The 14,968-nt window shown below is 34.5% G+C and overlaps 2 pseudogenes; both read right to left on the minus strand.

The window, feature by feature from the left end:
* Window positions 1-3,761, minus strand: part of LOC140954556 (uncharacterized) — a 104,358-nt pseudogene extending 100,597 nt beyond the window's left edge.
* A 1,550-nt stretch (window positions 3,762-5,311) lies between these two features.
* Window positions 5,312-8,563, minus strand: LOC140954557 (uncharacterized; annotated as a pseudogene).
* Window positions 8,564-14,968: the final 6,405 nt, after the last annotated feature.

Genomic DNA, 14,968 nt, shown 5'->3' on the forward strand with positions numbered 1-14,968 from the left:
AAGTGATAAGGTTTTCCATAGACTAGTCTAAGGTGACATACCTAATGATATTTTATATGCAGTTCGATAAGCCCAAAATGCATCATTAAGTCTTAAAGACCAGTCTTTTCGATTAGGGTTCATCGTTTTCTCCAAGATCTGTTTGATCTCCCTATTAGTAAGTTCTACCTGTCCACTCGTCTAAGGGTGATAAGGGGTGGCAACTTTGTGTGTGATTCCATATTTCTTCATTAAAGACGCAAATGGCTTGTTGTAGAAATGTGTTCCACCATCACTTATCATGGCTTGAGGGATTCCAAATCGACTTAAAATGTTTTCTTTCAAAAACTTTATCACTGTTTTGTGATCATTGTTTCGACTTGGAATTGCCTCTATCCATTTTGAAACATAATCTACTGCGACCAATATGTACAAGAAACCAGATGATGGAGGAAATGGACCCATGAAATCTATACCCCAACAGTCAAAGATCTCAATGACAAGAATAGGATTTAAAGGCATCATGTGACGTTTCGAAATAGATCCCAACTTATGACAATTTTCACAAGTCTTCCAGAATGCATGTGAGTCTTTAACACATGGTGGGCCAGTAAAATCCACTTTGTAAGATTTTTGCAGTTGTCCTTCTTGATGAGAAATGACCCTCACATGCCTTAAACATGGTGACATTTTTTCCAGTTCAGTACAAGATTCTTCTCTTCACATATGTTCAAAACCTTTTCCAAGTTAGTTAAACAATCATAAAATGAATCACCAAAAATAGAAAAATCATCCATAAAAATCTCAAGAAAACGTTCAACCATATCACTTAATATGCTAAGCATGCATATTTGAAACGTGGCTGGTGCATTACATAATCCAAAAGGCATTCTTCGATATTCAAAAGTACCAAATGGACATGTGAAAGTAGTCTTCTCTTGATCTTCTAATGCAATTTCAATTTGATTGTAACCTGAATAGCCATCTAGGAAACAATAAAATCCATGACCTGCAACTCTTTCTAGGATTTGATCCATGAAAGGTAAAGGGAAATGATCTTTTCTAGTCATTAAATTAAGTTTCATATAGTCAATGCACATGCGCCAACCAGTAATAGTCCTAGTTGGAATTAACTCATTTTTCTCATTTGTTATCACAGTGATTCCAAACTTTTTGGGTACAACTTGGGTAGGACTTACCCATTTGATGTCAGAAATAGGATAAATGATTCCATTATCTAGAAGCTTAATGACTTCATTTTCACTACTTTTTTCATATTAGGATTAAGTCTTCGTTGCATTTCTCTAGATGGTTTAGCATTTTCCTCCAAATAAATCCTGTGTGTGCAAATCAAAGGACTCATTCCTTTTATATCAGCTATCGTCCATCCTAATGCATTTTTGTGCATTTTCAGAGTCTGTAATAACTTACCTTCTTTATGTGCATTAAGTTTGGATGAGATTATTACCGGAAAAGTTTCATTTTCTCCTAAAAATGAGTATTTGAGATTAATTGGTAATGGCTTCAAATCAGGTTTTGGTGGTTGAACACTTGAAGGTATGGACTCAATTGATTGTGGTGGCAATTCTTCAATTTGTGGTCTCCAATTACATGCCTTTGCTTCTTCCTGAAAATAAACCATTTGCAACTCATCATGTTCATCAATCTCAGTTTCACTAGAAGTGGTTTGAAATTGATCATGAACTAATTTTTCAATAAAGTCCACTTCCTATAAATCATTATCATCTCCAGGTTGCTTGTAAATGTTGAAAATATTCATCTCCAATGTCATGTTTCCAAATGATAGCTTCATCAGTCCATTCTTACAATTAATCAATGCATTAGAAGTGGCAAGAAATAGACGTCCTAAAATGACAGGAATTGAATTACATGCTTCAACAAGTTATGTATCCAAGACAATAAAATCTACAGGGTAAATGAATTTATCAACTTGTACTAACACATCCTCAACTATTCCTCTAGGCACTTTTACAGATCTATCAGCAAGTAAAAGAGTTACAGAAGTTGGTTTTAACTCACCTAGATTGAGACTTTGAAAAATCGAATATGGAAGTAAATTCACACTAGCTTCAAGATCAAGTAAAGCTCTTTCAATTTTATGTTCTCCAATAAAGGAAGAAATTGTAGGACAACCAGGGTCTTTATATTTCAAAGCATTATTGTTTAGAAGAATAGCACTTACTTGTTCGGCTAAAAATGCTTTCTTTTTCACATTCAGTTTTCTCTTCACAGTGCATAGATCTTTAAAAAATTTAGCATAGGAAGGTACCTGTTTAATAGCATCTAACAAAGGTATATTGATCCTTACCTGTTTGAAAGTTTCAGGGATTTCAGAATTGTGATTGACTTTCCTTTGTTTGGTCATGGCATGAGGAAATGGAAGTGCTGGCGGAGAATCAGTCTTTTCTTTACAATGTTTAGATTCAACCCCTTCCTTACCCTCAGAGATTGACTCTTCATCTTTCTCACAAGGTTCAAGAGTGGATTTTTCAATAACCTTACCACTGCGAAGAGTTATGACTGATTTGACTTGATCCATGTGTTGGGTTCTAGAAGTACTTGCATTTGCATTGTATTGCCCCTTTGGATTTTGTTGTGGTTGAGATGGAAACTTACCTTTCTCTTGAAAACTGAGAGCATATGTGAATTTTGCAAGAGCATCTTTAAAATTTGTGATGCTTTGAGCAAGTTGAGTGTTGATTGTCTCTTGCTTTTCAATGAATGCTTGCAATGTTTCCTCAAGATTTCTTCTAGGAGGTGGAGCATAAGGAGGTGCATATCCATGAGAATTTTAGAAATTATAATGTGCTTGAAACGGTGGCTGTGAAGTTTGTGCATTATTGTTATCACTCTTCCAACTGAAATTTGGGTGATTTCTCCAACTAGGATTGTATGTTTGCGAGTATGGGTTATGATTGGGCCTTTGGAAACTGTTTAAAGCATGGGCTTGTTCATGGAGGCATTCCTTGATAAAAGGAAAACTTGGATAGTCATTGGTTGCATGTTCATTTGTTTCACAGATTTGACACACAATGTCTTGAACAGATTTTAATTGACCACACTTTTTCAATTCTAATGCCTTGACTTTTCTAGCTAAAGATGCAAACTTGCCTTGGAGGTCATGATCTTCCCTAAGGATATACATACCCCCACTAGATGTATGAGGTTGGGTTTTAATTGGTGCCTCATAAGTGCCTGTAGTGTTCTAATTTTATGCATTTTCAGCTAGCAAGTCTAGGTACTCCATTGCTTTATTAGGGTCTTTATCTTCAAAAGTTTCATTGCACATCAATTCAACCATTTGCCTATCTTTAGGTGTTAATCCTTTATAAAATTATGAAACCAATCTCCATGTTTCAAAACTATGATGAGGGCAAGTATTAAGCAAGTCTCGATACCTATCTCAACATTGGTAAAATGTTTCACTTGGTTTTTGAGTGAAAGTGGTGATTTGTCTTTTGAAATAGTTGGTTCTATAAGATGGAAAAAACTTCTTTAAAAATTGTTGTTGCATTTCATCCCAAGCACGAATGGATCCTAACCTAAGATTTTGTAGCCATGTTTTAGCATCATTATCAACAATATTTGAAATATATAGAATCATCATTTTTAAACAAATAAATTCAAAATATTCTTGCAAATTGCATCTTCAAAAACCCATTTAATTTATTCTAATAGATCCAGTCACTAACAGCACCACCACAAGTAGCCACCACAAGCAACAATACGTGCTCGTGGTCGTGCAATTGCACAAAGACCATTAGCATCAGTAGTAGCAACAATACCAAAATATATTTAATTAGGATTTTCAATTTAGGTTTGTTGTATAGGTTTATGGGACCTTTTTTTTTTTTTTTGCCTTTTCTTTAATGACCTGCAAACTTAGAATAAGAAGATGTTAAAAAATGATGAAGATGGGTTAGGGTTTTTCTTTTATGACTTGTTTTGGAGTAAATTGAAAAAATAATGATGTAACCATATTATTCAATAGTTTCACCCACAGTTAACTAGTGTTTTGCCCATTATATATATATATAATGATAAAATGCCTTCATATTCTTTGTTTTATGTTTTGAAGGTATTTTTGGATGAAAGATGCAAAAAGGAGTAAATTTGAGGTAATTGGCAGATTTGACGTTCAGTTGATGTTTTGTGCAGAGCGTGAGTTCTAGAGATTGAAATGAAGTGATTCTAATGGCATTAAAAAGCTAACATCTATACCTTTCTGGAAATGTAATGCAAGAAAAATAAAAAGAGAAATATCATGGAGATCACATCCTTCAAAGTCAAATCTCGCAGTCTGCCAATGTTGATCTTTGCCCATTCAAAATTCAATATCTGGAGCTTCAGAAGTCCAATTAATGCAAACTCAATTTTTTTGGATTCTTTACTCAAAGATATATAAACGCTCCAAATTTCAACCAAAAAAGATGTCATATGAGGGAGATATGATTTTTTAAAGATGACAACTGAATTTTGCCAACAAACAGGTTTCGTGAAGAACTGAGTCCAAATTACATTCTGAAGCATCTAAATCGACATCCAGGTTTTTATATCAGCAATTTAGTTCCTCTAAGTCAGAGATTGAAGATTTCATGCAAGGCTATTTCTCCTTTTTAGGGAAAATAGTTATTGGAGTACTTAAATGTAAATTGTCAACTTAAGGGAGGGCTATTTTATAAAATAAGGACTAGGGTTTCTTAGCCTATAAAAGGAAAGAGAGATGAGAAAGAGGAGAAGAAGGAGGCAGCAGCCAGTAAAGAATAAACACAAATTCTCTCCTCTACAAACCCAAAAATTATGCTCTCTTCATTATTTAGGAGTAGTTGTTCAATAGTTATGCAAGGCTAAGCTCTTTTCTTGGTTGCAAGGACACAACAAACCTTCGGATTTCAAGAACTATGAGATTTATTCTTCCTTTTATTTTCAGTTTATGTTATGAATGAGTATGATTGTTTTTCTATGCATATTTCCTATGATTGTTGTTGATAATTGCTAGAGCGGACTCTAAGTTATTGTTGTGAACAATCTATTGCTAAGTTTAATATCAAAACCGGAGTTGTGATATACGAACTTGTGAAGCAACTAAGCTTGATAATTGTGGTGGAACTACATTATTGAACTTAGGGAGAATATTTGAACAAAGTGACACAAGTTGCGGACATCTTGGATGTTCATCTTGATGAAATTATCTAGTTCTTAAAGCTGCCATTAAATTGAATCATTAGTGCGGACACTTTGATTGTTTGTTGGTTAGGATTAGTTATACGACGGATCTGTTAATTAATCAACGTTAAGAAAAGATAAAATTTCAGAACATAAACTGCAATTGTCCTGAAACAAGAAAATTAACAATATTAGCAAACCAAGGCATTGTAGAGACAGAAAATGAAGATTCATCAGGAAAGTAGTCATCGATTGGTGTGATGTCAGATCTCGAATCGGTTGTCAATCTTGACAAATGATCTGCGACAACATTTTTTGTGCCTTTCTTGTCTTTGATTGTGATATCAAATTCTTGAAGTAACAAAATCCATCACACCAATCTAGCCTTAGAATCTTTCTTAGAGAGAAGATATTTCAATGCTGCATGATCACTAAAAACAACAACAGGTGAGCCAACAAGATAAGATCTGAACTTGTCACATGCAAATACTACTGTAAGTAATTCTTTTCAGTGGTAGTGTAATTCATTTGAGCACTATTTTAAAGTTTTTACTTGCATAGTAAATCACATAAGGTTTCTTATCTTTTCTTTGTCCCACGATAGCACCTACGACATAATCACTAGCATCACACATTATTTCAAAGGTAGTGACCAATCAGGAGGTTGAATGACAGGAGTAGAAAGTAGGCAAGCTTTTAAGTTTAACAAAGGCTTTTTCACATTGTTCAGTCCATTCAAAAACATTTTCCTTTGTTAGAAGGTTACACAATGGTTTAGATATTACACTAAAATCTTTGATGAACCTTCTGTAAAAACCAGCATGTCCTAAGAATGATCTAACATCTTTAACAGATTTTGGTGTTGGTAAGTCAGCAATTAACTCGATTTTAAATTTGTCAACCTCAATTCCTTTCGATGAAACAATGTGACCAAGTACAATGCCGTTTGTTACCTGAATAGCCATCTAGGAAACAATAAAATTCATGACCTGCAACTCTTTCTAGGATTTGATCCATGAAAGGTAAAGGGAAATGATCTTTTCTAGTCATTAAATTAAGTTTCCTATAGTCAATGCACATGCGCCAACCAGTAATAGTCCTAGTTGGAATTAACTCATTTTTCTCATTTGTTATCACAGTGACTCCAGACTTTTTGGGTACAACTTGGGTAGGACTTACCCATTTGCTGTCAGAAATAGGATAAATGATTCCATTATCTAGAAGCTTAATGACTTCATTTTCACTACTTTTTTCATATTAGGATTAAGTCTTCGTTGCATTTCTCTCTAGATGGTTTAGCATTTTCCTCCAAAATAAATCCTGTGTGTGCAAATCAAAGGACTAATTCCTTTTATATCAGCTATGGTCCATCCTAATGCATTTTTATGCATTTTCAGAGTCTGTAATAACTTACCTTCTTGATGTGCATTAAGTTTGGATGAGATTATTACCGGAAAAGTTTCATTTTCTCCTAAAAATGAGTATTTAAGATTAACTGGTAATGGCTTCAAATCAGGTTTTGGTGGTTGAACACTTGAAGGTATGGACTCAATTGATTGTGGTGGCAATTCTTCAATTTGTGGTCTCCAATTACATGCCTTTGCTTCTTCCTGAAAATAAACCATTTGCAAACTCGTCATGTTCATCAATCTCAGTTTTAGTAGAAGTGGTTTGAAATTGATCATGAACTAATTTTTCAATAAAGTCCACTTCCTATAAATCATTATCATCTCCAGGTTGCTTGTAAATGTTGAAAATATTCATCTCCAATGTCATGTTTCCAAATGATAGCTTCATCAATCCATTCTTACAATTAATCAATGCATTAGAAGTGGCAAAGAAATAGACGTCCTAAAATGACAGGAATTGAATTACATGCTTCAACAAGTTATGTATCCAAGACAATAAAATGTACAGGGTAAATGAATTTATCAACTTGTACTAACACATCCTCAATTATTCCTCTAGGCACTTTTACAGATCTATCAGCAAGTAAAAGAGTTACAAAAGTTGGTTTTAACTCACCTAGATTGAGACTTTGAAAAATCGAATATGGAAGTAATTCACACTAGCTTCAAGATCAAGTAAAGCTCTTTCAATTTTATGTTCTCCAATAAAGGAAGAAATTATAGGACAACCAGGGTCTTTATATTTCAAAGCATTATTGTTCTGAAGAATAGCACTTACTTGTTCGACTAAAAAATGCTTTCTTTTTCACATTCAGTTTTCTCTTCACAGTGCATAGATCTTTAAAAAAATTTAGCATAGGAAGGTACTTGTTTAATAGCATCTAACAAAGGTATAATTGATCCTTACCTATTTGAAAGTTTCAAGGATTTCAGAATTGTGATTGACTTTCCTTTGTTTGGTCATGGCATGAGGAAATGGAAGTGCTGGCGGAGAATCAGTTTTTTCTTTACAATGTTCAGATTCAACCCCTTCCTTACCCTCAGAGATTGACTCTTCATCTTTCTCACAAGATTCAAGAGTGGGTTTTTCAATAACCTTACCACTGCGAAGAGTTATGACTGATTTGACTTGATCCATGTGTTGGCTTCTAGAACTACTTGCATTTGCATTGTATTGCCCCTTTGGATTTTTTTGTGGTTGAGATGGAAACTTACCTTTCTCTTGAAAACTGAGAGCGTATGTGAATTTTCAAGAGCATCTTTAAAATTTGTGATGCTTTGAGCAAGTTGAGTGTTGATTGTCTCATGCTTTTCAATGAATGCTTGCAATGTTTCCTCAAGATTTCTTCTAGGAGGTGGAGCATAAGGAGGTGCATATCCATGAGAATTTTAGAAATTATAATGTGCTTGAAACGGTGGCTGTGAAGTTTGTGCATTATTGTTATCACTCTTCCAAATGAAATTTAGGTGATTTCTCCAACTAGGATTGTATGTTTGCGAGTATGGGTTGTGATTGGGCCTTTGGAAACTGTTTAAAGCATGGGCTTGTTCATGGAGGCATTCCTTGAAAAAAGGCAAAGTTGGATAGTCATTGGTTGCATGTTCATTTGTTTCACAGATTTGAAACATGGAGATTGGTTTCATAATTTTATGAAGGATTAACACCTAAAAATAGGCAAATGGTTGAATTGATGTGCAATGGAACTTTTGAAGATAAAGACCCTAATGAAGCAATGGAGTACCTAGACTTACTAGCTGAAAATGCATAAAATTAGAACACTACAGGCACTTATGAGGCACCAATTAAAACCCAACCTCATACATCTAGTGGGGGTATGTATATCCTTAGGGAAGATCATGACCTCCAAGGCAAGTTTGCATCTTTAGCTAGAAAAGTCGAGGCATTAGAATTGAAAAAGAGTGGTGTTAATCAATTCGTTTCATATTTAAAAAATATTCTTGCTGGCTTCATTGACCTTGTTCTCCATATCTTTGGGTTCTGATTCCTTGCTCCGTGATCTAATGTGTCGTGGATCAGAGTATTTCTTATGGGTATATCTTCCACAACAAGAATTCACAGTTTTACCGACGGCAATATTCCGTCAGTATGTGATTGAATGTACGCCGGTAAATTATTTACCAACTACATTTACCCCGACGGAATACGTCCGTCGGCTTACCTTTTCGTCGGTGATTCCACATATCTCGTCGCTATAATCGGTCCGGAAAAACAAAAAAAAAACCATTTACCGACGGTTTTACAGACAGAATTTGCGCGCCAAAAAAAAAAACTTTCCCGCTTCACAAATACCGACGGATTTTTATTCCGTCGGTGATATCAGATTCACCGACAGTTTAGTTTTCCGTCGATAATTTGGTCGGTAAATTGTTTGAAATACCGACAGGAATATTCCGTCTGTAAGTTCGTCGGTAAATTATAATACTGACGGATTGTTTACGTCGGTATATCCTTTGGTGAGTCATGAAAACACCGACCGAATTTATCCGTCTGGAAATTTGTCGGTGATGGTCGCGGCTACTATCTTATGCCGACGGATTTAGTCCGTCGGTAAATCCCTTGGTAATGTTTTTTTTTATTTTTTTTATAATTATTTAGAATACATAATATAAAATGATATAGATTAATGGTAATAAAAACCAATTATGCAAATAAAAATTTATATTAAGCATCAAAAACAGAAAATGAAAGATAAATAATATTCATTACAAAATGAAATTGGTTCAAAAAACATTAAATAAAATTTTTAAAATGTAAATAATGTTTATCAAAATTCATATAAAGGAGGTTGAGGAGGATCAGGAGGAGGAGGAGGCTGGCTATTATGCAACCAACTTGGATTGGGTGCACATGTTCCGCCTTGTGTCATGTTGATGATCATTTGACGAAGCTCTTCATAGGCCGCTCTTTGTTGTGCAGATTCTGTTGTGTATTGTTCTTTGAGTTGTGTGTACACCTCTGATAGGTGGTCGCACCTTTGCTGCAAGGCCACAAACTCCTTAGATTGGGAGCTCGATACTGATTGAGAGCTCGCGATGGTTGAAGCAGTATGGGTCGCCCGCAAGTTGTCGGCCCTAGTGTTGGAGAGCCCGTAAACCCGATTCTTATCGGGTCCATCTGACGATTCAGCCTCCATCCACAAATCCGGATCGAATTCTGGATGGGTCAAAGGATCGTCCCCGTATGTCTCCCTCAACCGATTATTATGTCTCCTGAAAATAATAATAATAAAAAGTAATTATCATATTCAATTCAATAAACATAATAATAACTTACAAAATAAAATGGCTGAATAAACATACCACAAAATGTTGAGCGCGGTTGTCAACGAACTGTTGCACCCCTTTTTGGCGGTCTTGACTCCGCACGTGCGTCTCTATAATCAGCTCCATAGGGATCGACTCACATCCAAGAGACGTAGCCTATAATGAAAAAAATTTATTAACAACAAATTAATTGAACGATATATTTCATTTAAATTAATCTTACCATCCGTTTCGCATGTGCTGCAAACGGAACGGAGTCGCTGGTGTGCGTTGTCACCGAGCCATGAATGGGCCGATTCCGGTTGCCAGCACCGGACTGTGAGTGTCGTGTGAACCGCTCAGACGTCACGTGCTCAAGATAGTGCAGCCATATATCCTCCGGGATGTATATCGGTTTCAATCCTCAAACCGCAACATCGTTCCAGCCTGGAACCCCTATCCTCACAGTTTTTTTTGCCTTTTTTTGGGCTTCGTAACCAAAAATCACAGCAACCTACTTAACGCAATCAAAAATTACATTTTCGAAACATAAATTTTTTTGTAAAAAAAAGTTTTATTGTTTTCGATGTTACGTAGTTGCCGCGTGATTTTCCCACACCCTCCTCACAACACTGTTATGTTTGTCGTTCCAGTAGAATTGATTCTGTGTATAAAAAATAATTTTTAAAAATGTTAATAATTTATTTACAATTATATTAAGAATTTATTAGAAATAAGCTGAAAATTATATATTAACACGAACTCTCAAAATCTGGAAAACCATGCATTATTTAAGGCATCCATTCAGGATGCCTGGATATCTGACTCCATTGAAACAATGGAATCTCCATCGACGCTTTAAACGCCGATGATATTACTCGGGCAGCCTCAACGTTTGTGAACCTGAAAAGAATTGAAATTAATTAAATAGTGACTTCATAAATTTGTTTTAAATTTGTTTTTTTTTTTTTAAAATTAAAACCTTAACAAACTTACATTGAAAGATCGTCCTTCCATTGTGCCTCGTACTTGCGGGTCCATCGATTCCGCTGCGAAGGCATGCCGCTTCTGCGACGTGAAACATCACTGGAAGAGGCAGCATCAGTTGACGGCGCAAGTGGTGTAGGTGCCTCTTCTTGAGAGGCACCTAAGGAAATGTCTCTGTCGCTGCTAGACGAACTAGATGCGACCGTACGCGTACATGCAGCTCTGATTTTCATTCTCTGCATCTAACAAATTTTATATAAATAATTATATAATTCAATAGAAATGTTAAAAAAAATTTGGCAGCAACTCCCCTATACTTGGATACTACCCAAATCCACAAACCTGCAAATATTAACAATAGCCACAACCACTTGACCCAATCTATACTAATTATTCCAACATATTCAATTACTAATCCTAAGTAAATTCAACATTAACAATTCAACAAATTATTCAATAATTATGTCAATACAACAAAACTATAAATTTAAAATAAATAGAAACAATTAAATAAATTATCAAGTTAGAGTAAAATTAATAATTCTTTCCAACATATTCAATTACTAAATCTAAGATAAATTCAACATTAACAATATTAATTCAACAAATTATTAAATATTCATTATGGCAATACAACAATAAAATTATTCTAAGGTAATTCAACATTAACAACATTAATTCAACAAATTAATCAATAATTATAATATGGCAATACAACAATAAATTATATTCAATAAATTAAAAAAATATATATAAACTAACAATTAAAATCAATGGAAAATAATTAAATACAAATCATGCAATAATAGAGTAAAATTACTAATTATTCTAACATAGTCAATTACTAATTCTAAGTTAGATTTAACTTTACCAACAAACATCCAATAAATTAACTAATACCAATTATAACAACACAATTCAAAAAAATATTCAAAAAATTCAAAAAAAAACCTACATCAATAAAAGGAATGAAATATACATACCTTAATAATATGTCCAATTCAAAACTTTATCTACATTACAACAAAATACACCAAAACAACAAAATAAAAAAAATAAAAACAACTACAACTAAAATAAAAGAAAATAAAATAAAATAGAAAAAACCACATACATTTATTCAAATCTTGCAAGAGATTCAAGGTGAAAGCCTTGAAGGATTGAGAGCAAAAAACTGAAAATTTGCTTGTCCGGAGGAGAAGAAAAAATGAGGGGAAGCGGCGGGCGCTGGAAGTTATATATTATATGGCAGATTTACCGACGGCTATTAAAAAAATATTATTAATTTTTTAAATCCGTCGGTAAAAGTTAAACAATTCGTCTGTAAATTTTGAATTTCGCACCGAATTTTTTAATTGCCCTCCAAATTTTTCGCGGTCCGTCGGTGATTCCGTCAGTAAGCTGACACGGTCAGACGTGCATTCAATTCACACCCTTTGGAATTCGCGCATTCCGTCGGTATTTTTGTCGGTAAAATTTGCCACCGACAACTTATCGACGGACACATTCCGTCGGTATGGATGTCGATAAATTCGTCGGTATGGACGTCGGTGATTGTGGCATTTCGGTGTAATTATTTTCGAACTCTCTGTGAGATGCCGACGGACAGTGGTCCGTCGGTATGGACGTCGGTGATTGTTCAATGTACATTAGGTGTTGTGTTTGTATTTTCTATTTACCTTCCTGCAAAAAATTCAATGACAAACTGTCCATCGCATAAAACAATAGCAACAGTGCTTAAACAATAAATATATATTTCATGTTTCAAAATATATCATCCATAATGTAAATTACATTAAGAAAAGGGTTTTACACAGAATTAAGTCCAGATTTTCTTCTTCTTCTTTGTCATCAATTGAATAGCCATCACCTTCATCGCAATCTTCAATATGGATATCATCTTCTTCATCAACATTCAAATCCGTCAGTGATTCCGTCGGTATTTTTAACGGTGAACCCGGTCCGTCAATATAATGTACATTGAACAATCACCGAACGTCCCATACCGACGGACCACTGTCCATCGGCATCTCACAGAGAGTTCAAAAATAATTACACCGAAATGCAACAATCACCAACGTCCATACCGACGGAATTTAGTCCACCGGCATCTCACAGAGAGTTCGAAAATAATTACACCAAAATACCACAATCACCGACGTTTATACCGACGACTTTTAGCGACATCTTCACGACGGAAAATGAGTCCATCGGCATCTCACAGAGAGTTCGAAAATAATTACACCGAAATGCCACAATCACCGACGTCCATACCGATGGACTGCAGTCCGTCGGCATCTCACAGAGAGTTTGAAAATAATTACACTGAAATGCCACAATCACCGACGTCTATACCGACGGACATTTGTCCATCGGCATCTCACAGAGAGTTTGAAAATAATTACACTGAAATGCCACAATCACCGACGTCTATACCGACGGACATTTGTCCATCGACATCTCACAGAGAGTTCGAAAATAATTACACTGAAATGCCACAATCACCGACGTCCATACCGATGAATTTATCGACGTCCATACCGACGGATTGTGTCCGTCGATAAGTTGTCGGTGGCAAATTTCACCGCTAAAAATACTGACGGATTGCGCGAATTCCAAAAGGTGTGAATTGAATGCATGTCTGACCGTGTCAGCTTACCAACGGACCGCGAAAAATTTGGAGGGCAATTAAAAAATTCGGTGCAAAATTCAAAATTTACCGACGGATTGTTTAACTTTTACCGACGGATTTAAAAAATTAATAATATTTTTTTAATATCCATCGGTAAATCCGTCGGTAAATCTGTCATATAACATATAACTTCCAGCGCCCGCCGCTTCCCCTTTTTTTTCTTCTCCTCCGGACAAGCAAATTTTCAGTTTTTTGCTCTCAATCCTTCAAGGCTTTCACCTTGAATCTCTTGCAAGATTTGAATAAAGGTATGTGGTTTTTTTCTATTTTATTTTCTTTTCTTTTCTTTTATTTTAGTTGTAGTTGTTTTTATTTTTTTTATTTTGTTGTTTTGGTGTATTTTGTTGTAATGTAGATAAAGTTTTGAATTTGACATATTATTAAGGTATGTATATTTCGTTCCTTTTATTGATGTAGGTTTTTTTTTTGAATTTTTTGAAATATATTTTTTAATTGTGTTGTTATAATTGGTATTAGTTAATTTTATTGGATGTTTGTTGTTAAAGTTGATCTAACTTAGAATTAGTAATTGACTATGTTAGAATAATTAGTAATTTTACTCTATTATTTGCATGATTTGTATTTAATTATTTCCATTGGATTTTAATTGTTAGTTTATATATTTTTTTAATTTATTGAAATATAATTTATTGTTGTATTGCCATATATAATTATTGATTAATTTGTTGAATTAATATTGTTAATGTTGAATTTATCTTAGATTTAGTAATTGAATATGTTGGAATATGAAAATTATTAATTTTACTCTAACTTGATGATTTGTGTTTAATTGTTTCTATTTATTTTGAATTTATAGTATTGTTGTATTGACATAATTATTGAATAATTTGTTGAATTGTTAATGTTGAATTTACCTTAGGATTAGTAATTGAATATGTTGGAATAATTTAGTATAGATTGTGTCAACTGGTTGTGACTATTGTTAATATTTCTAGGTTTGTGGATTTGGGTAGTATCCAAGTATAGGGGAGGTGCTGCTGAATTTTTTTTAACATTTCAATTTAATTATATAATTATTTATATAAAATTGGTTAGATGCAGAGAATGAAAACCAGAGCTTCACGTACGGTCGCATCTAGTTCTTCTAGCAGCGACAAAGACATTTCCTTAGGTGCCTCTCAAGAAGAGGCACCTACACCACTTGCGCCGTCAGCTGATGCTGCCTCTTCCAGCGCTATTTCACATCGCAGAAGCGGCGTGCCCTTCGCAGCGGAATCGATGGACCCGCAAGTACGAGGCACAATGGAAAGGACGATCTTTCAATGTAAGTTTGTTAAAGGTTTTAATTTAAAAAAAAAAAAAAACAAATTTAAAAAAAATTTATGAAGTCACTATTTAATTAATTTTTAATTCTTTTCAGGTTCACAAACATTGAGGCCACCCGAGTAAGTATCATCGGCGTTTTAAAGCGTCGATGGAGATTCCATTG

Source organism: Populus alba, chromosome 14, assembly GCF_005239225.2.
Source record: "Populus alba chromosome 14, ASM523922v2, whole genome shotgun sequence".
Classification (NCBI taxonomy): Eukaryota; Viridiplantae; Streptophyta; class Magnoliopsida; order Malpighiales; family Salicaceae; genus Populus; species Populus alba.